The sequence below is a fragment of the Mastigoproctus giganteus genome, chromosome 6, assembly GCF_048544385.1.
Source record: "Mastigoproctus giganteus isolate SK-2022 chromosome 6, ASM4854438v1, whole genome shotgun sequence".
Taxonomy (NCBI): domain Eukaryota; kingdom Metazoa; phylum Arthropoda; class Arachnida; order Uropygi; family Thelyphonidae; genus Mastigoproctus; species Mastigoproctus giganteus.
Genome location: NC_143580.1, coordinates 41,855,018 through 41,878,894, shown reverse-complemented (window position 1 = coordinate 41,878,894; position 23,877 = coordinate 41,855,018). Strand labels below are relative to the sequence as shown.

Here is a 23,877-nt window from a genome sequence, read left to right as displayed (position 1 = left end):
ATAACGTAAAGACAGTATTTTTATTTATTTATTTATTATTCGCCCCTGTTTCCCCCCCCCTCTTTTTGGCTCGCACGCTTACGATCTGCATATACTTTACAATGGTGAATTACATTAGAAAAAGACAAAATGGATCATACAAGCTGACTGCCTTGTATAATTTGTACTGTCTTGCGTATGGATTAAAAATAAATAAATAAACAAAATAAAATACTAAACTTAAAATTATAGTACTAACTCCTAATATTTGCATATCAGCACATTCTCAAGTGTGTTTCAATAAAGTTTAAGTCTTAAAAATGCTTTATTACCAAATTAAAAATACAAATAATATAAAAATCAAAATTACAATTCCCTTTAGCGTTTAGTGGTCAGTTCATTTAATCAGTTCCCTTCCTTCCGGTGACATGATGCTTTTATATATATATATATATATATATATATATATATAACTTTGTTCAATCCTTTGTCAAAAGAATTATGGAATAGTTAGGGGAAATAAAAATAAAAAACAGCCTACTTCGGAATTTTATGGTGTGTGTACCCACTGTTGCTGTAGTAGGGTTTTAGGAGCATCAGCGACTAAGGACATATTGCTCCTGTATACTGTCTGTAAATTGCGTGTATTCTGAGGTTGATTTTCTGTTTGCTGGACGAAAAAACCATGTTACCCTCGTCTGAGACCGAGTAACTCAGCCACATTGTGGAAAAGGTCCATAATATTCCTCCCGTCATCAACGGACTTGAACTCGGGTTTTTTCCACCAGAACGGAAATTCTATCAACTGTGCTATCCACGAGGGTTGTGTGTACCCAAAAGAATAAAAACAAGCACAAAAGTCTTTCATACGCTGTACCAATGTTCTAAATGTTATCGCTGTACTCATCCTGATTCGCAGTGTGAACTAGTCATATGCCAAACGCATCTATTATTTAATTTCGTATTTAATAATTAATTCATTAAATTTTCGTTAATATAAATTCTTTTCCTGGTTGGGACTTTTCGAATGATACATGATTTGTTTTTGTAGAGGCAAAACTCGAAGCCAATATCTGAACAAACGTATAGACACAGACAAAAAATTAGTCACTTGTGGTATTTAAGGCAAAAAACAGATTCATTTACCTTCTACGCTTTTTTTTTTTTTTTTTTTTTTTTTTTGCCACTGAAATTAGAGTATAGGGTTACTTGTCTTCACCATTTCCAGATTTACCAGCGATAATTGAAGAAGAGTTTCCACTACGAAATATAGTGCGTGAAAAATGTTAGTGAGTATAAAAAAAATGAAATGACTTATAGCATTTGGCAGGTTCTGTTAAAGAGGTACCTGAATTTGCTGGTATTTCAGAAAGAACGGTAATAAGAGTTTTTAAGGAATGGTGTCAGTTGAAATCGACCAAAAATCAGCCGCAGAATTCTGGTCGAAAGTCTATGCAAGTGATCTTGATCGGCGACGAATATCACATCTAGTAAACGAAAAACGATTTCAAACAAGACAAAAACTGCTGCAAACAGTTAGCCAAGGACTGCTGCAAACAGTTAGCCTCATCCCCAGCTCTGTTGGAGAATCAAATATTGATGTGACATTAACTAATTTTCATTTTAAAGCAGTTGTTCGTGATTGGGTGGTGATTACTGATTGGACAACAAGTGATCATCGGGTTCTATTTTTTGTTGTTACTGATTTTTCTAAACCTGGAGATCAATTTTTACTACAGCCAGCTTTAGTCAGATTTTCTATAAATCATATAAACTGGAAATTATTTGACTCCTCCATTTCTGCAGATTTCCCTGAACAAGACTTTTCGTCTCTTCACTCTTTTACGGCTGCTGGAATTGCTGCCTTATTACGCCAGTCATTACTTAAGGCCTCATACAAATCGGCCAGCAAGAAAAAGATTAGATCAAAGATCTGTTCCTGGTGGACCTCAGAATTGTCTTCTTTAAGGAAAAAGGTACATCAAGCCCGTCGAAAATATCAGCGTCGACGTAGGGATTGGCATTCTGATGAAGTAGCTTATTTTTACTCTCAATACATTTCACTCAAACAACGTTATGTAAAGGCTATAGCTACACGTAAACGGGAAACATGGAAGGAGTTTGTTCACAGTGCTGGTAATGATAATCCTTGGGGTCTTATTTATAAGATAGCTCGTAATAAGATTCACTCTTTAGATGTATACGGCACTGTGAAAGAAGATTTCCTGGAGACTACTGATTGGATGAATACAGTTAATGTTATTCTTGACAGACTATTCCCGGTGGATGATCTAACTACTGATTCTGTTGTACATTCAAATATTCGAGTTGCAAATTCGCTTTATACCACCAATATTCAGACAGAAGAATTTACCATTGATGAGTTAACCTCTGTTGCTAAAAAGATTAATATTAAGAAATGTCCAGGGATAGATCTAGTTGAAAATACATTTATTTTGCGATTTTTCAAATTGCGTCCACAAGTACTGCTTTTACTTTTTAATAAATGTCTCCAAGAAGGTCTCTTTCCTGATATGTGGAAAATTGCGCTTTTAAAACTGATTAAAAAACCAGATAAACCAGCATTAAATCCTAGATCTTATAGGCCTATTGCACTTTTGCCAAATCTTGGGAAGTTGCTAGAGCGTCTAATGACTCTGCGTGTTACTGATCTTCTTCAGTCGAAAAATATGGTGTCCTCTAATCAATACGGGTTCTGTGTAGGGAAGTCTTGTGAAGATGCACTTGTTGAATTTGCTCGCAGCATTGAGAATTCAACATCAAAGTACACGTTAGCTACCTTTGTTGATTTCGAGGGCGCATTTGATTCTCTATGGTGGCAGAGTGCTCTCGAACGGTTACGATCAGCTGGATGCTCTCAGCAACTGTACCACCTGTTCGCAAGCTATTTCAGTAATCGTCACATTTTAGTGAAATCTAAATTTCAGGGGGTGTCTAGAGAAGTCTCAAGAGGATGTCCCTAGGGATCTATCTTAGGGCCTCTTATATGGAATATGGTATTACAGGATTGGATTTCCCGTTGTTTCAGTAGTACTAAAATCATCGCTTATGCCGACGATCTCACTATCTTAATTCATGGTTCATCTAGATATGCTATCGAAAGTAATGCCAATGATGTCTTACAAAATTTATTTCAATGGACAGTGGATAATAAATTGACAATAAGTTTGTCTAAGACTAAAATGATGATCTTTGGATCACATTTAAACCCTCAACGACCCCCTTTAGTGAAGATTAATAATAACAGGATTCCACTTGTCTCTGAAACTAAATTACTTGGGATTACAATCGACTCAAAACTTAATTTTGTCTCTCATTTAAATAATGTAACAACAAAGATCAGAAGATTCACTGGTGCTATCGTAAAAATTTCTCGTTCAGACTGGGGACTTTCTAGACGTACCATGAGAATTTATTATAATGCCGTATTCCTTCCTATGGCTACTTATGCGGCAGGTGTATGGTTTCACAGGCTTAGAACTGTTAAATTTCGATTGAAGTTGGCTACTATGCAACGCACAATATTATTATGTATGTTAAGAGCTTGTCGTACTGTTTCAACTTCTGCACTGCAGGTTCTTGCAGGTGTATTGCCATTGGACCTTCACGTTGCTTACAGAGGTCTTTGTTATAGGTTAAAAAACCAACTATCAACTGAATTTATGGGTTTGGTTCTGAATATTAATTCAGATATTAAGCAAGAACGTAATCGTTTGTGGAATGAAATGATAAATCTATGGCAGACACGCTGGGATACGTCATCTGTCGGATCTGTTACTAGGACTTTTTTCCCTGAGGTGACCTTTTGTGTAAAGCAGAAACTTGTATGGTTCTCTTTGGACTTATATACATCCTTCCTCTTAACGGGACATGGATCTCTTAACGAAAAACTATGTCGTTTTGGTCTTTCTAGGACGGAAGCTTGTCAATGTGGGGAAAATGAAAATTGGAGCCACATTTTATTTGAATGTCCGCTGTATAATGACTTTAGAGATGTTCTTCGTTCGTCAGTTTCTACACTCTCTCATGGGCATGAAACTTTGCTGGTGGGAGACAAGAATTCTTATGTTGCTCTTCAGCAGTTTGCATCCGATGTTTTCACAAGAAGAAGAATTTGCTATACGGCTACGAATAATTCTACTCCTTTGTCTGGTGAAGCTACTCAATAGGGAGCAACATTCCCAAAAAAAAAAAAAAAAAAAAAATTTTTTTTTTTTTATTATTATTTTATATTTATTTTTATTTTATTTTATTTATTTATTTATTTATTTTCTTTTTTTTATTTATTTTTTATTCATTTATTTTCTATTTATTTATTTATTCATTTACTTTTTATTTATTTGTTTATTATTATTTATTTATTTTATTTATTATTTATTTATTTATTATTATTTTTTTTTTTAACACCACGGGAAATCCTTTTTTTTTTTTCTCTCTCTCCTCTCGAGTGGGCCCCCAGAGGAATCTGGCCCATCTTTTGCCAACATCAGGTGGGTCAGAGTCTCGAATTGAGACAGTGCGAGCTCCATTGAGACTGGCCCACCTTCCCGTGGTGTGGACGAGTACCCAGAATCATCAATCCAGGTGACTGATGATTCTGGGTAGCCAAGCGGTCAGACACAACAACAGAACACACACATAATACACACAAACATACACTACTTATTTCTGGCCCTTCTACAGTGGTACTGTTCTTCACAGAGATACGAGGCGGAGATGAACTGACGTTCTAGGTGCCGCCCATTACAAAAACACATGTCCATGTCCATGTACAGTTAGCCTCATCAGCCGATTCATGGGAGAGAACACTGCATAACATTGCATAACATGAATATCTGGAGTAGAGTCACGCGAATTAACAACTGATCATAAAAAAAAGCTAACACGTGCTAAAAGGCATGAAAACTGGACTATTGCTCAATGGAAGCTGTGATATGGTCTGACGAATCCAAATTTTGCCTATATTATGATAATGCCAGACACCGTGTTCTCAGGAGAGCAGTGAGGCATTTCATCCGGACTGTATGCAAGATGTCGTACAAGCTGATGGTGGGTCAGTGATGAATTGAGACTGTTTTAATTAATATGAACTGGGTCCTCTACTTGAAACACCAACTAGGATGAATCAAGCTGGCTGTACAAATATTCTAAAAGATGAGGTTTTGCCTTTTGCTGAACATTTGAGGGACACTTGATTTCGATATTCACTCTATTACAGGATAATACCAATCAAGTTTGCACGTTCTCTATTCTTTTAAATTGCCAAAAGAACACGAAATAATGGTAGGGTGTTTCAATTGTCCAACCAAGTCATCAGACTTAAATCTTACACAGAACTGGATCTTGAACGGAAAGTTAAAATACGACAACAAGTATTCACGAAACCTGAACGGTACAATTTGCTAATTGCCACTACTATTGTATTACCCAAACTTATAACATTTACAGTTATAATTTTCATTGAATGTGCTTTATGCTCTATCCCTTCCAGAAAGTTTTTCTTTTTCTTTTTTTTTTTTTTTTTAATTTGGGAAATAAATGATAGCATGGGAATTGTTCGGCGCCTGGAAGAGGATTAACTCAATTTGATCCGTTGTCTGCAAATATCCTTTTGTATGCAGATGACCGTCAGATGTTTAATCCATCCACTAATCGATTAATCTCTAATGTTGTCTTCAAAAATCTCAACGGTCTGTCTACTTATCTAAACAACATTGATTTATTTTTAGATAATTATATTACATTTTTTTATAAAAGTTTAGATAATTATATTATATAAACCAATTTATATTTTAATTATAATGATAATTGTTATTTATTTATTATTTTTATATATTTTTTCTTAAATTATTTATGTACTATGTTTCTTTTCCTTTAAACCTAATGTGGAAAGTCAACTAATGTAATTTAAATAATTTTACTCTTTATTCATTCATGTAACTGCCCTAGCATTATAGGTTGTTTTTGAGGTAATATTTATATCTCGAAGCTCTTACAATATACTGAAAGGACTCATGTTGTGCACGTTCCTGAGAGAATAAATTTTTATTTTCATGTCTTTCACACTTATCACTTATCTGAAACCACCACCTCCTTTTGAGAACCGCAATTTCCATGTCTTAAAGTGTATTAAAACAAACGTTCCATAATTATCGAATTTTATTTTTTTACTCTTTTATTTTAAATTGTTTAAGACCAAAAAAGAATATAATACAGCAGTACATTTCTATCGAGAACGCTTTGCATTCTTCTTTTTCTTTTATTTTTCTGTTCTTCTCGTATTTTTATTTCGTATTAAGACCAAACAGATAAATTATTCGGTGAATGAATTATTTTTATTTAATTTTTATAATTTTAATTAAAGCAAAGTTCGATAAAGTAACCTGGAAAAGAAGGTTGAAATCATAATTGTAAACAGCTTAACTAAAGGCGTCATCTAGTGTCAGTAATATGAACTGTGCATTTCCCTACTTATTGTAAAGTTATACAATATTAATAATCATAAAATAAATTTTCTGCTTACACTCAGAAAGGGCACATAAAGTCAAAGGAGTTGAAAAGATGGAGAGAATGCAAGAACATTACCGTATTTAGTAGTCATTCAAAGTGCATGTACTTTTATGGCCTTGTGCTTGACAACTCGGCTATAGATTATTATTATTACTATTATTGTTGCTCATAGGCGCCACCTTTGGATGTCGAAATAAAAAACAACGTAATACTGCTCCAATTTGTACAGTAGACTTCTATGCGCAACAGTGTCACACTCTTTCCTGAAATCCAAGTATATGATATCAAATTTATTTTCTGCATCCAGTTCTTTTGTAACCACATCAGTAAGGGTACTGGCACTTTGAACAGATTTTAATTGCGGCAGTCGCCGCAAGGTGCCGCCACCGGTCCGGATAGTTTGAACGAATTTGTCGCCCGCGATGCTCCGCGCGGATGACGTCATCGATCACGTTACTCGCCTCCTCTTACCATTTCTCTATCTCTGGGGAGAAAACCAAGTTTATCCTTCTGAAAGCTAAACTACAAATTAGAAGAGTCATCAAAATAGGTGGCCTCCCCAGACGTCTGTATCAGGAGATCAAATACCTAGGTCTCTACCTCGACTCCAAACTGACCTTCTTTCCGCACCTGAAATGTCTTGCTACCAAGGTACAAAAGTATGTCGCCATTAGCAGGCGTATTAGTAGGGCTGACTGGGGGTTGAAGAACAAAGCACTGACTCTGATCTATAAAGCCGTTTTTGTGCCAATATTATGTTATGGAGCCTCCGTTTGGTGTCTCAGGGTCTCCCTAGAGAGAAGCAGGAGAAAACTGGCGTCCATACAGCGTTTCATGCTACTCTTTGTGACCAGGGCGGGCCGCACCGTCAGCACCCCTGCCCTCCAAGTTATAGTAGGATGTATGCCACTGCATCTTGAGGTTGCATGTAGAGGACTATTCCATCGGTTAAGAAAAGGTCTACCAACTGAAATTCTGGAACTGGAGCTTGACCTGGCCAATGACTCCAAGCAGGAAAAGAGACGCATCTCCATCTACCTCCTAAACCTATAGCAAGACGAATGGAACAACACTGAGAAGGGAAGAATTACTAACAAGTTTCTATCTTCAGCCAATATTACCTTTCCCAGGCCTCCTCCCTGGTTCTCTCTCGGGCTACAAGTCACCTTTGTGCAAACAGGACATGGACCTTTTCAACAGAAGCTCACAGCCCTTGGGATTGAAAGCGATCCGAGATGCCACGGCGGCGCAGAGGAAACTTGGGAACACATGATATATGTAGACATTTATGTAGACATGTATAGTATCTTATGTAAGGCAGTCCCAAATGCTAGTTCAACTCCGCCGTGGTACACTGTGATGTTACTAAAACTCTGCAGAAAGGCCAGAAATGTGTGTGATGCTGTGTTTGTGCCATGTATGTGTTTGTTTAGTTGCTTATGCCGCTTTGCTATCAGGAAAGCAACAAGCACCAGGATTTGTCCTGATACCTGTCCACGCCGCGATTAGGGGGGCCACGACTGAGTGGGAACCGCAGCAAACCTCGAGTGTCATGTACTGAATGTCGAAATCATTCTAAATATGAGCAAATAAGATTAAATTTAATAGTAAAGTTTAAAAAATCAGAAAAATTAAAGATAAAAATAAGTAAAACAAAAATAAAATAAAAATAAAATTCAGTAAAAATAAAGATAAAAATAAGTTAATAAAATGGAAAATAATAATAATAATAATAAAATAATAATAAATAATAATAATAATAAAATAATAATAATAAATAATAATAAGAAATAATAATAATACAATACAATACAATTTTATTTATCAAGAGAATTCGTTTACAATAAATGAACTTGTTAAGAAAAGTAGATTTCTTGACAACAAGTTGTAATTCTTCCTTTACAGGTTTTGTACAAATTTGTTATCTTACAGAAAGACTATGAAGTCAGTAGACATAGTATATTCCACACTGTAAACAGAGGTAGTTTATCTGCATATCAATTCTAATCTACTGTGTCATTGAGTATCAAGAATTTTCTTATTAGGAATTTTAATTTGGAGATGGGATAACTTCTCCTGAGCCTGAAATCAATGCTAGCCAACAAGTTGTTTATTACATTCATTGTGTGCCTATCTCCAAATCTATTTAGTATCCTAGGGTGAGGCAAAGTAATTGCTTTTGGGTTCCTTAAATTATGTGAGACATTTCTTTGCAGATTCGACTCTTCAAAAATAGTGTTAAGATTTTTTAAGAATAGATTTAACTTCAGTTTTTGAACTGGATACAATATTTTATGTTTCAACAAAAATTGCCTTCTCTTATTCAGGTCATTCCAAGAGTTTGTCCCCATTAAAAGTTTCAGAATCCTATTCATTAAGTTGTCTATTGCCCTTATTTCTGTTTTATTTGCTCGTGCCCATATATTTACTAAATAATTGAGTTGGGAGTCCACTAATGCATAATATAAGGTTACTTTTGTTCTAAGATTTAACTTATTCTTAATGTAGTAGAAAAAGTACACATAAAATCTCATTTTTTTGTACAAGTTTGTTATATGCATTATCCAACTTAGACTGTAGTTGATCCATAACCCAAGGTAACAATGATTTGAGACTTCTTCCACAGTTAGACATTCGCAATTCTGGAAATTCTGTTCATGTAGGCAATTATGTTTGTGCAATTTGATAGAGGGTTGAATGTCCAAGGTTTGATGAGGAGGCCTTATTACCAAAAATTTAGTTTTTTCAAAGCTGAGTGCTAATTTATTATCGTGCAGCCAAGATTGTAAATGTATTGCATCCTGTTGTAAATCATTCGCCATTTTTGTTAGGTCCTTTCCTATTGTATATAAGATTATATCATCTGCATAAATTTTTATAAAGGAGTTCTTAATTACTTCGAATATGTCATTTATATAGATGTTGAACATGATTGGCCCAGCATGAGTGCCCTGAGGTACTCCTCTCTTTACATTATAAGATTTCCCCTTTGTATTTTCTACTTCTACTGTTATTTTTCTCTTGGTTAAATAATTTGCTAATAGTTGATTGAGTCTTCCCCTTATACCATATTTCAGTAATTTCTGTTGCAATATTGGGATATCAATTAGGTCATATGCTTTGATCAAATCTATAAATAAAATCAATATGAAGTTATTGTTGTTTAAATGTAAGTTTAGAGAGTCTATTAAGTTCTCTAATAATGTCTGTGTGCTCTTGCCCTTCTGATATGAGAATATAGAGTTGTTTAACAGTCCATATTGATGTAAATATTTGCTTATATGGGAAAATATATAATTTTCTATTATCTTATTTAAAACTGACTGTATTGTTATTGGTCTGTAGTTGCAAAAGTCATCAAGTGGTCCCTTTTTATATATAGGAATTATTTTAAATGACAGTAAGTTTGTAGGATAGCTTCCCGACTCTAACATCCGTGCTATTAGCTCTACCAAGAGAACAGAGAACTGTTCTTTGTTTCTCTTTACCTCAGTTACTGTAATACAGTCCAGTCCGTAAGATTTCTTGTTCTTTAATTGTTCTATAATTTTAAGAATCTCAGTATAATGTGGAGCTAAGACTACACAAGAGTTCATTATCTGAGGAAGCCTATCTTGTTGAGTAAAGGAATTTTGGCAATAATGTATTAAATATCTGTTGAGATCTAATACAGCTTTGGCAAACCTATTTGCAGCCTCATATTGTTTGTTTGCACCAGAAATCTGTTCTACTAGTGTTTTAATTTGGTTTCCCCTTGACTTTTTCTTCCTTGTACTTAACATGTTATTTATAATGCTCCATTTATCCTTTTGTGTTATCTGCTTATCCATGAAAAGATGATTGTAATAAGTGTTTTTTTGCTTTTTTATCATACCTGTCACTTTATTTCTGAGTGTTTTATAATTGTGATAATGTTCTTTCTTTGATGGACAATTTCTATACTGCCTGTAATATTTATCCCTTTGTACCATTAGTTCTTCTATTTCTTTAGTCATCCAAGGTTTCCTAAGCTTAATCCTGCTACTCCCAGTGTTTGTGTTGTTGTCTGTGTGATTAACTTTTCTCTCGGTATTAAACCTCGAATTGTTTATAATTTGTATTATCTTATTTGAAAAAACATTTACATTTGTTGTGTATGATGCTTGCTCTTGTATTAACAAGTTTCCTATGTTCTGTTTCAGTTTCCCTGTTGATAAATAATTTTTCTTCATAGCATTTGTTAATTTTTTTTCTTCACATGGGTGTTGTTTTGAATACATATCTACCATTAGTATACATGTTCTGTGATCTGAAAGTTGATTTAATAGTATGTAGGAATTAGCATACTTCAACTTGATATTTGTAATTAGGTGGTCCAAACAAGAGCTGACTGTTCTATTACCCTCCATCCTTTGTCGTCTAGTTATTCCAATTAAGGTATGTTCAAATCCATAATTGTTTAAGATTGCAGAGTATCTGGGTATCACATTATCAGTTCCATCGGCTAGTAAATTAATATTAAAATCTCCTACTAGTATGGTCTTATCTGTTTGTATGTCGTCCCATTGCAAAATAATAATAATAATAAAATCATCCCGCACCGGTGTAAGGTGGTGCCAGCAGATGACCCCGCCTCAGGATCAGCCTGAGATTAGCAGGAAATAGAAATCAAGGAGACACAGTGATGTCACTTGGCGTCATACACGTTTGTTAACCAACTGTCCAAGTCGAAGATGGTACTTGAGCTAAAAAAAATGATGGTAGTGACGATGGTGGTTGTATCACGAGATGGCGTTGATAGAGATGCTGGTCTGGACTGGAGGTAGAGCTGGAATAGGAGTAGTTCCTGAAATTGGGGCACTACTGATGATTTTTCCAAGTCTGGCAAAGGCTTTATGTACAAAATCTTGCAGAAGATGAAATTTTTCTTTGGAGTCCAAGAGAGAAGACTCATTGCCTGGGGAGAATGGTTGACACAGAGCAGACAGAGGCTGACAAAGATCCAAGTAATATGGACAGGTGAAATGCTGCCAGTTTTCTTGGCTGCCACAGTTAGCCCAGAATCAGACAGGTTAAACATAGCAAGTTTAGCACGAAGGAAACCATGACCAATTAGAAGAAAAAGAGTGCGGAGACTCGGACTGAACCATTTTAGAAAAGAACGCATGATATATGCTTGTCCTGCCTATGATGACCCACGACTAAGACTACTCACAGAAATACAAGGATATCCACAGAACCAGCAACATATCCTCCTTAGCTGCTGAATCCATATATAATGGCAGACAAAAAAACTGCATCATTTGTGAATTTTGCAAATAATGTGTTTTGCGCTGCATTGTGGGTTGCAGGAATGTTCGAAATACATTTTTAGATGGTATATATATAACTCTGTGAATGAAATCCAATAAAAAGACTCCGCCCGATACACCTAATTGCAATAAATATCTTTCCAAAGGGTGAAATGCGTAATTAATGGAAATATGAGAAATCATGACAACCAAACATACAATTTTATTGCATTTACGTGTACAAACTGAAATGACAAGTTAACGTAATAATATTATATACTGTAAATCAGCAAAATAAGTCCTCAATATTTTGTTGTTCCACATCGAGCTGCAATTACAGCCTTGCAACGATCTGGCATAGAGTTAATAAAATTCTGGATATATGGCTGCCAAATTTCGTGGTACCATACCATTACAATGCTCTCCTGCAGCTAAATCTTACTTGTTGTCTTCTTCTGAGCAATTTTAGACGACATTATGTACCAGCAATTTTCAATAGGGTTCAAATCTAGACTGTTGCCAGGCCAGTCCAACACTGTAATGCCAGCATTTCTGAGGTATGATTGCACCTTAAGGCAGAAAAACGAGGAAAAACATTGGTGTAAACAATGTATAGCATTTTATTTCGTTTATTTTTTTTTAATTAACAGTATTTAACCAATAAATTAATTAGTGTTATTATAAGAGCACAATGTGCGGTGGTGTTTGAATATAATTATTTTTAAAGTTGTCATGAACAAAGCAATATTTTTAATCAAGAAATTAATCAATCAATGGTATTTTGTCAATTGAAAGTGATTTTAAATGAATGGGATTTCCTGAAAGTGTATTCATCAATCTAAGAGACACAGATTTTTAATGAAAGTCTTTTATTGAAATCTTAAGGAATCTAATAAAAAAATAAGCACGTGTTTTGTCTAACAGCAAGCTTCTCAGTTCAGATAACATAGCATTTACGGCGTTAAATATTTGATAAGAATCAAAATGAGACACGAGTCTTACTTTTCAATTCCAGTTCAAATTCGCGAACAACATCGTATGGATACACAGTCTTTAAATAGAGTTCGTGCACATCCATGAAATGTTCTTCGTCTGCAGTGCTGAAAAAAGTAGAGGTGTGGAAAATTTTTTTGTTAGGAAGACGTCAAGACATAGATATAAATGTGATACAACAATATTTCCCATAATTTGAAGATAGGCACTTCCTGCAGTAAAAGCTGCAGTTGTTTTTGAATAGATACAGTTTTATTTGATAAAGTTTGTATATCGAAATCTTCGAGTTTAACTTCGTGAATATCGTTGTTTGCTAGTCTGAGTCCGAATTCCGTCAATGACACGAGGAATTTCTGTATAATTCTATATTTTAAAAGACTTGCATGGTTTTCGCCTTGGGAGACTGGGAATGGCAACTTCATATTCTTCTGGCAATATGCTTTTATTGAGCTACATTAGGATACCCCAGTTGAGGTCATTTACATCGATCTTTCCAGGGCTTCTGACTCGATTGATCATTCTTCGCCCGGGCAAAAAAGCTATTGGCCATACTCCAATATACGGTGCCCCCTTGTAATTGGTTGTCAGAACGGGGGGAAAGCAGTGATTGACAGGTTTTGATCCCGCCTACTGACTGCGTCCCCTCTTCGTTTCACGTGGATGTCACGTGACACGACGTCACTGGAGCGCGCTAAATGCGAAATTCGTTGCGTATATTCTTTCTTTTGAATGTTGGTTTTTAGTGCGTACGGAGGTGAGTTGTTACTTCTTCATTTTCTGGTTATTGCCTCGTGGTTTTCAGTTTGTCGTTATCCCGTTCCATCCTGCTGGTAAACTGTTTCTTTGTTTATTGCTGCTGTGAGGTGAGTTTAGTTTGTCTTGTATTTCTGTGTTATTTTCACGTATTATTAACGTAGTATTGTGTCCGTTGCGGTTTTTTTTTAAAAAAAGAAAAAATTCTATGTTGCCGTTTTGTGCTTATGCAAAGAGCAATTTTATTGTTCGTTGCACGTGTTAATTCAGATGTATTAGTGGCCATACAAAAAAAATGTATATTGGGAATTACGTTTTTAATTAATTGTCTTTCGTTTGTGTTTAATTAAAAATGGTAGGTTACCTTTTTGCGGGACTTCGCCAGTTATTTGTCGAAAATTGGTCGTTTGCTGCGTCTCATTATATATTTTTTCGTTTTGAAGAACCTTTTTCAATTGGAATTACGTTTTTAATTGTCTTCGTAACCTACCATTTTTAATTAAAAATGGTAGGTTACGAAAGTTAATTTTTAATTAAAAATGGTAGGTTACCTTTTTGCGGGACTTCGCCAGTTATTTGTCGAAAATTGGTCGTTTGCTGCGTCTCATTATTTTTTTTTTCGTTATGAAGAACGAAATTAGTGTGTTTAATTTGCAATTATTTTGGCTGCTGCTCCGAAAAAATTACTGTTGCCGATAATTTCGTTATTTTTCGGTTCCGCCATACTGTTATGTCGCGTGACATTCGCCACGTGCAGTTGTCGAGAAGAAGAGGGGGAACGCAGTGAATGGGCGGAGTTACGAACCGTACGTCACTGCTTTCCCCTTCTTCTTCTCGACGTAATTGTCAAAGGGGCACCGTGTTCTGGAGTATTACCAAGCTATTAATATACAGTAGTCTGTCGAAATAACGGCATCCCAATTAGCAGCACATTCGAAATAACGGCACTTTGAGATGGGATGTTTACATACCGCGCAGATGTCTTGCAGTGCCGAAAAAAGAAAATGGCAAGTCACGTGATTACGGTGTTTAGCATTAGTAAAGGCACATGATGCAAGAAAGCAAGCTTATATAGCATCAGCCAAAAAAAAAAAAAAAAAACACACACACACAAACCCCATTCTCATTTCACTTATCCACCTGCTCCAAATGTTTATCTAATTCTGCCTTGAATCTGTTTAAGCTATCAACTTCTACAATGACAGATGGAAGTTTGTTCCAGCAATCAACCACCTGCTGGCTAAAGGCAATCTTCTGTACATCTACCCTACAACTTTCTTTCCTCAATTGGAATTTATGCCCTCTCAGACGATTATTCAGAGCAGAAAATTCCCATCAGCATTGATCATGCTCAAACTATTAAAGGCTTTATACACCTCAATCAGATCATCTCACCGGTGCCTAGTCTCCAGACATTGTAATTTGCACAACTTAAGCCTTTCTTCGTAAGAGCAACCCTTTGTTCCATTCACTAATCTTGTTGCCCTTCTTTGCACTCGCTCCAGCAGCTCTACATCCTTCCTAAAATGAGGCCGCCAAACCTGTATACAGTACTCAAGGTGTGGCCTGACCAGTGCCTTATACAAGGGGATAATCACCTCCTTATCCCTGCTAGAAAAATTCCTGTTTATCATTGACAAGACACCATGAGCTACTCTTGCAGACCGTCTGCACTGCTCAGAAAACTTCATATCTGCCTGCACAATTACCCCCAGGTCCTTTTCATTCTCTACCACTGTCAGTGTAGTACAACACAGTTGATACATTACTCTGGGGTTACTGCTTCCCATATGCAGTACTTCGCATTTGTCAATGTTAAACTTCCGTTGCCACCTCTCAGCCCAATCTGCCCAACTTTTCGAGATCATGTTGCAGCAGTGTACTGTCATTTGTTTACGTTCACCATTTTAAAAGTGAATTCTGTACTAATATCAAGGATTATACCGCTGTTTTACATTTATTTTAAATTAAAAACCCTTCAATATGGCTCCTACAGAGAAGAAAAGAAGGACAACATTAAAGCTTAGTGAAAAACTTGATGTAATCCAAACTATTACATTAGGGTAACCCGGAAAGTTAATTCATATAACCATGCTTATTGTGTCTGTAAATTGCTTGTGTTCTCTGCTCGTTTTCCTGTTTTGCTGGACGAAAACCCCCAGTTTCTTAGGGAAAAACCTTACTGTCCTGTCTGAGACCCACTAACTCAGCCACGGAGTGAAAAGACACAAAAGTTCCTCGCGTCATCAAGGAATTCGAACCCGGGCCTTTCCCACCCGCTGTGGTGAGAACGGTGACGATACCAAGTTTAGTCTGTACCTGACGATACCAAGTTTAAGCTTGACGATATCAAGTTTAGTCTGTGCTATGCACAGACTAAACTTGATATTATAATAAAGAAAATAAAACGGAAAGTAAGCAGAAGTGTATTAATGGCAGAATATAAAATTGGATCGTCAAAATTGTTTTTTTTTTATGTACACTTTATAAATTGCATTCTTAATCTCTCTATTTCTTTCTAGATAACGGAAAAATTCTGAAAGCCTACTGTATGTAATTACCAACTCTATGAAATTGGATTATATCCCAGAAAAAGTACTACCAAATTAAATTTTTGTGGCCAGATATTTTTATGGGCTTCTTCTGAAAAAGGCCCCTAAAAATTCCTAGCTTCATTGATAGGATTCGAACTAAGTTCTTTTCCAACCAGTCTAGGGAGGACGGTGTTTATATGCAATTTTTGCAATAAAATCAGGAACCCTTCTGGGATGATATTTTCAGGGCTTATTTGTAATTTTGTGGGATGCTTCACTACTATAATCGATAGGTGTGTTGTCTTCTGCAGTGTACTTCAAGAACGAAATGATCGTTCGCTTCAGTTTACATGTTCTCGACCTGCATTTGTCGGAGAACTGAGTAATTTAGATCTGCACATCAGTCAGACAATATACGCTGTCATTTATATCACAATGTACAGACACTTGGCAAAAAATTTTCGCTTGTAGTATTTCTGGCATGTAACAAGCTGAACACGAATATTTTCTGATGCTTCAGAAAGAAGTAACAAGAGTTCTTAAGGAATGGTGTAAGTAAAAATCAACCAAAAATCAGCGGCGTAATTGTGAGTCTGTGCTCCGTGATGGTGAACGGCGATGAATATCGCGCTTGCTGAACGAAAAAAAAAAAAATAAATAAATAAAAAATCTAAAACAACAAGAATTGCTAGAAAAACAGTCAGGACCTCATTAACCAATTTCTAAAAGAACACTGTGAAGAGAATTGCATATCACGGATGTCTGGATTTGGATCCGCGAAAAAGCCCAAGGTTAATATATGCGCATAAAAGAAGCCTGGTAATTAGAGACTAAAAAGTATAATAAGGTGTACACCATCCATGAATGCAAAGCTGTGATGTGATCTGAGGAAACAGAAATTTTCCCATTTTCTAATAATACCAGGCATCCAGTTAACAGAAGAACCAATTAAGCATTTCATTAAGGCTGTGTGCAAGATGTCTTATAATCTCGGGTGGACCATTCATGCTTTGGAGATGTTTTTTTTTTTTTTTTTAAACTGGATCCCCTACTTGATATGTTAACCAAGAAGAATCAGGCTGGCTATTCAAATATCCTGGATGATCAGAAAGTGCCTTTTGCTCAATGTTTGGGGGAAACTTTATTTCAATAATCCTGTATTCCATGATGACAACTGTCCGGCTCACTCAGTCTTTGTCGTTATAAACTGACAGGAAGAACATGAGGGAATGGTAGGGCATTTAAATTGGTCAACAAAATCACCAGCTAGACATCCTAGAGAAGATATGGGATTATCTTGAATACAAAGTGAAAACACAACAGCAGCAATCATGAAACCTGAATGACTTAAAGTTCAGTTGTATTCAAAACAGATTAATATTAATACAAATTATTTAAAATGTCTAGTTGACGCCATAGCAGCGTGATATCATTAAGTGATTCTTAATAAATGTGGGGTTACACATTATTAATTTAAAAATTACGTAATTACCGGGTGGTTATAAAATAAGTTTTCCTATTCAGCCGACCCTAGTGTCAAAAGGATTAGAGTTAGCGCTGTTAAAATCGGTTGGTATGTCATTTAGGGTATGGAGAAACGATTTGTTGGAAAAAAAAAAAAAAAAGGTTCACATTTCCGCCACCAGGGGAAAAACGGCGCTGCACATATAAAAGTTATCATTTACTTCAAGACATGCTGCTTACGCAATTGACATCCTGTTAGATAAAAGCAGAAAGGCCAATGCCACAGTCAATAACCATTATGGCTCTTACAAAAAAGAAACGTGCTCTTTTTAGTAAAACTGTTCTACCAGAATAATAGTGTTCCGATATTCACGTTGTGCTAATGCAGCACTACGTGAATATCGGAAACTTATAAAGCTTTGCGTAAAGGACCTTTGACATCAGTGGGGCTTCGAAAACTAATAAAGAAATTTGAAGCTACCGAGGAGTTATGTGTAATTCCAGGCAGGGGACGACCACGTATCGGAATGGGGGTAGTGGATGAAGTGGTGGTTGCAATGGTCAGAATACGAAACACTACCAGTCAGTAGTCCCAGAGGTGTGTCAAGAGACTTGAATCTTCCTTGGTCTTCTGTACGTAAAGTGCTTCGAATCATTTTACGCTGGTTCCCGTACAAGATTCACATAGTGCAAGAACTAAAGTCTTGTGATCAGCAACAATGCATAGACTTTGCTCTACGATTTCTGGCTCGTATGGAACTTGACGATACATGGGCTCGAATGATCTTGTGATCCGATGAGGCACATTTCACTCTTCATGGAGCCATAAATGCACAAAATTGTCGAATATTCGCGTCCATATGCTGTTCATGAAAGACCACTACAAAGTCCATACGTTACAGTATGGTGTGGATTCACAGCAGAGTTTATAATCGGATCATTTTTCTTTGAAGAGTCTACACCTCATGGCCCCGTAAGGTAACTAGTGCACCGAACTGCGCTCTTCTAAGAGATCACATTATTCCCGCTCTGCAAGAAAGGCAATGCTTGAAGACCGTAGTGTTCATGCACGATGGTGCCCCTCCCCACATTGGTCGACAAGTGAAGAAACTGCTCCGTTCAACATTCGGAAATCATTTCTAGAAACTTTCTGCAGTTCTGGCCAGCCCGATCAGCAGATCTCAATCCCTGTGATTTCTGGCTATAGGGATACCTGAAAGACAGAGTTTACCGTGGCGGAATACAGACGCTTGTCGATTTGAAAGCAAACATTAAACAGCATGTAGCCAACATCCCCAATGAGATGCTACGCGAAACCGTGTCGCATGCAGTCCTACGTTTTCAGAATGACATCTCAAGTGAAGGAAAGCACATAGAATATATCTGTAGATTTCTAAGTTCTGATATTAAAATCTAGAAGGCATCTTTCCAAGAAACTGGAAGACTGCGGGACTGAAACCGATCCCAAAAACACACCCTCGAAGCCTCCACAACAGCCAACCACATACAGACCGATAGCTTTGCTACCGGTGATCAGCAAACTATTTGAGAGAATGCTATATACCCGAATTGATACACATTACAAGAGTGCTGAACTGCACTTGTCTACCCAGTTCGGCTTTAAGCCCGAGTCTTCGACAGTTGAGGCTCTTAGACATCTGCTGCACGGTGTGGCCAGTTCCAATAGTAAATACTACCTAATCATCTCCATAGATTTTGCCGGGGCTTTCGACACCATTTGGTGGCCAAGTGTCCTGGCAAGACTAAGGCGGGCCAACCTTCCCTGCAACTTGTATCTCACTATCAAGAATTACCCTATGGTAGGGTAAACCGCCGTGTCTGCAGGGGTTGCCCCTAGGGTTCCGTCCTGTGGCCGCTCCTGTCGAACATTGTCCTGGATGAGTTCCTGTCCATGGACGTTGGTGACGTCCAAACCCAAGCTTTTGCCGACGACTTGATCTTGAATATTGCTGCCGACAGTAGAGCACAGTTGGAGGCAAAAGCAAACCATGCCATCAAGATACTACAGGACTGGACCATCTTACACTGCCTAAAAATCTCACCAACTAAGACATCCTCAATCTTACTGAAAGGCTCCCTTGACCTGCGCAGGCCGCCTCAAATAAAGGTGAACACCACCACAATTAAACTCCAAAAAGCCAGCTTAAGTACCTGCGGATGATATTAGATTGTAATCTTTCCTTCAAGCAGCATCTCACACATCTAAGGACAAAGATAAGGAAGTACTCTGCACTGTTAGCTCGTGTGGTCCGTCATGACTCGGGACTTAAACCTTGCGTACTCTCCTTTGCGGTTTGGTATCACAAGGCATCAACCGCCGTAAATAGACACATAATCGACTCAATTCATAGAACTATCCTGTTAAACATTACCAGAGCCTACAGCACCACTAGCACTTTTGCTCTACAGGTCTTGGCTGTAGCCCTTTCCCTTGACCTGGACATCATACGCACTGGAATAGCCTATTATATAACCAAAGGAATGCCTTGCACCCCCCCCCCCTCCAGACTGTACAGTGGATAACAATACAACCCACAAGGCCGAAAAGAACGGGCTGCAGAAATACCTAAAAGAAACCTGACAATACCGCTGGACAAACACAACAAAAGGGAATATCACCAAAAAGTTCATCCCGGACGTAGACAGAGTATACCCCATTCTTCCAACCTGGCTGCAACTTGGACTTTACACGACCTACCTCCTTACGGGTCATGGGGCTTTCGATGCAAAGCTTACAGCATTGGGAATAGTGGGGAACAAGAAAGCTGGGTGCACATTATGTTTGAGTGTGCCCAATACGAAGACCTTAGATGCAGACTAATAACTAGAGTTCACTATCTACCGAGCGATCTTGAGTCACATCTACTAGATACGCAAGTGGAATATTTAGCCTTAACTGATTTTGCCCAGGGATTATTTACCAGGCGCCAAACACTAACCGCCATATACAGAAGACCTTAACGGAATGAGACAAAACAAACCTGCAAATAGCAGCGAGACGACACAGAGGAGCCGACTATACAGACCTTGGACTGACTACAAAATGCACTGGAAAAAGACAAGTGACTATAAATTGTCTAACCACAAGAGTCATGATTACCGCCAATGGAAGCGAAAAACACCTTTAAATAGTTGTGACATCAGAACAAAAGAACACTGCCCCAAGACCTTGCAGCGTAGACCCACTACATAATGACGAAAGGTAGTGTAAGGACTAGCAAACATCACGGAAGGGATAAAACCCCATAATAACAGCCAGTAGATTTGATTATGACCCCAAGATAATGACCAGAAAATAGGACCCAGACCACATGCAGTCTGGAAGGATGACATCTCAGATTTAATCCCCTATTAGTGTCCCACCAAGATGAGACTCAACGGCCAGCTTTTTAGGGCCTGCAAACTGTTGGAGACGACATACGGTGGCACACTCTCCCCTGCCGGGACAGCCTATTGGCGACCCAAATCAGCACTCTCCTGAGCGGATCTTTCTTTCCAAACTCCTGTGGGGGGAGGAGAGGCTTGCTTCTCCTCGACTCCCCAATTTTCTTACTCTGGTGGGGCACGGCATGCATCACTACCTGCAGGAGCCATCTACTCTGTCGGCCCCTTATTTCCAATTTCTTCCCCCCAGTCTTCATCCTACCCCCAAACTTTTGTCTTGCACAGCGTTTAGCCCTACATGTCAAAATTAAAAGAGAAATCAAAATTCTTGCCCGAACCTATTTGGTTATTAAACTCACTTTTACCGCACAGCCCGACGTCGCATACTATTAATACTAACTTGTTAAGTATCACTAATTTCAACGCGGTTTTTTTTTTTTTTTGGTCCTAGCCACTGAAATCCCAGGAAAGTAAGTGGCAGGATCCGCCAGAGTAGAAATATTGGTAGCACCCGGCCGGCCTCCCCGTGGCGGGTATTGGTAACGCCGGGTCTCACTAGGGGCCTGATGGCTAACAGGCCGGACGAGAGGCTTAAGTTCTGCAAATTGCAGTGGCTGGAGACTAGGCACCTGCGCGGTGTTCTGATTGAGGCATATAAGGCCTTGAATGTGTTGAGCACGCTGAATTCTGATGGAATCCTTCCACTTGTTCAGATTACGAACCTAAGGGGGCATAAATTCAAATTAAGAAAAGGCAGATGTAGAATAGATGTGCGGAAATTTGCCTTTAGCCAGCGGGTGGTTAATTGTTGGAATAAACTTCCATCTGTCGTTGTGAAAGTTGATAGGTTGAATAAATTTAAGGAGGAACTGGACAAGCATTTCGGGGGAATGGTGTGATTTTTTTTTTTTTTGGCTGATGCTGTATAAGCTCATACACTTGCTTTCTTGCATCACATGCCACTACTACTACTACAATGGGCACAACAAACTACATAGTACATACCCCCACACACTTTTAAATCTCTGGCTTGTCCGATACAGAGAACATACGCGGAGATGGGAGAAATCCCAGGTGCCGTCAGACCCTGAACATACCTAATACCTAATACCCTGGGTCCTGAGCTGGATATCGTCATGCTTCTCTTTCTTGGTGATTCCTTTCTACTTCTGATGTTCTCTCTCTCTCAAGGTAACTCGGGAATTTTTTTTTTTTTTTTTGATGCAGCATAAGCCTCAGGCTTCCTTGCACCATATGGCTAATAATAATAATAATAATAATAATAATCTTGCTTCAGTTTGCTTTTAACGATAATAATATTAATAGTTTCTCCGCTTTGACAGTAGGTGACGTTGTGTTTTTAGTAACGCACGTGGTTCAGCAATAACCTGTTTCCTGTTTTTGAATTGATGTGTATAACACGACGTTTGGTAGGACGTAAGTTCCTGAATGTTAATGATATATTTTTTAGGATATATCTGCAATATACATTTAATATTTTATGATTCCTAATTTTTTGTTTATATGTATATTATATGTAATGTAACTTACGAACATACGAAAGTTATGTGTTTTAATGTCACTACGTCTACTACGTAATCATTCAAAAATAACATTTTATGTCATTTAATATATCGACAATACAGATTATTAACATGACATTGATATAATACGACTCGATCATGCGTGATTTTGTAGCCTGGTAATAGGCAGTTAATTTTTTTTCTTTGTAAGATCATTTGCAAAATGAACAAAATTTGATAATGTGCCAAGAGGTCTCAGTCATATTTAAATTCAGTGAATTTCTTGCTAGGGAAATGGGTGCAATTTGACGAAACGTCATGTGTTTTTCTATACGTTTAGCGTGCAGCCTTCCTGTCAGCTGAGGGAGAGGTGGGGTTAAGGTATATTCTTGCAGCTGATGGAATTACGAAATCAAGTAAACCATGATTTTAGCGGAGTCCCTCAGTGTTGGGTCCATTGTTATTTTCGGTATTTATAAATGATATTGACGATCGTATATCAGGCTTAATGTTCAAGTTAGCAGACGATATGAAGGTTGGCAGGGTTGTTAAGGACACTACTGACTCTATGCTGCTGCAACAGGATCTGGAAAGGTTGAGCAGATGGGCTGAGAGGTGGTAAATGAAGTTTAACATTGACAAATGTAAAGTACTACATATGAAAAGCAGTAATCCCAGAGTAACGTATCAACTCTGTGTTACCACACTGACAGTGGTAGAGAATGAAAAGGACCTGGGGTAATTGTGCAGGCAGATATGAAGTTTTCTGACCAGTGCAGACGGTCTGCAAGAGTAGCTCATGGTGTCTTGTCAATGATATACAGGAATTTTTTCTAGCAGGGATAAGGAGGTGATTATCCCCTTGTATAAGGCAATGGTCAGACCACACCTTGAGTACTGTATGCAGGTCTGGAGGCCTCATTTTAAGAAGGATGTAGAGCTGTTGGAACGAGTACAGAGAAGGGCAACAAGATTAGTGAATGGAACAAAGGGTTGCTCTTACGAAGAAAGGCTTAAGTTTTGCAAATTACAGTCTGGAGACTAGGCACCTGCAAGGTGATCTGATTGAGGTGTATAAAGCCTTGAATGGTTTGAGCATGCTCAATGCCGATGGGATTCTTCCTCCTGCTCAATAAATTCAAATTGAGGAAAGACGGTTGTAGGATAGATGTGCGGAAGTTTGCCTTTAGCCAGCTGGTTGTTGATTGCTGGAACAAACTTCCATCTGTCGTTGTAGAAGTTGATAGCTTAAATAGATTCAAGGCAGAACTTGACAAACATTTGCAGTGAGTGGATGGGTGAAATAAGGGTTTTTTTTTTTTTTTAGCTGATGCTATATAAGCTTGCTTTCTTGGCTCATGTGCCTTTGCTAATGACACCTTATGCAAATTAAACATCTAACAGTACAGTTTCTCTGCTTTCATC

The 23,877-nt window shown here is 37.6% G+C and overlaps 1 protein-coding gene across 1 annotated transcript in view; it reads left to right on the top strand.

Annotated features, from left to right (window-relative positions):
- ath (ATP-dependent RNA helicase DHX33) overlaps positions 1-23,877 on the top strand; it is a 186,612-nt gene that overhangs the window by 40,616 nt on the left and 122,119 nt on the right. The window lies entirely within an intron of this gene.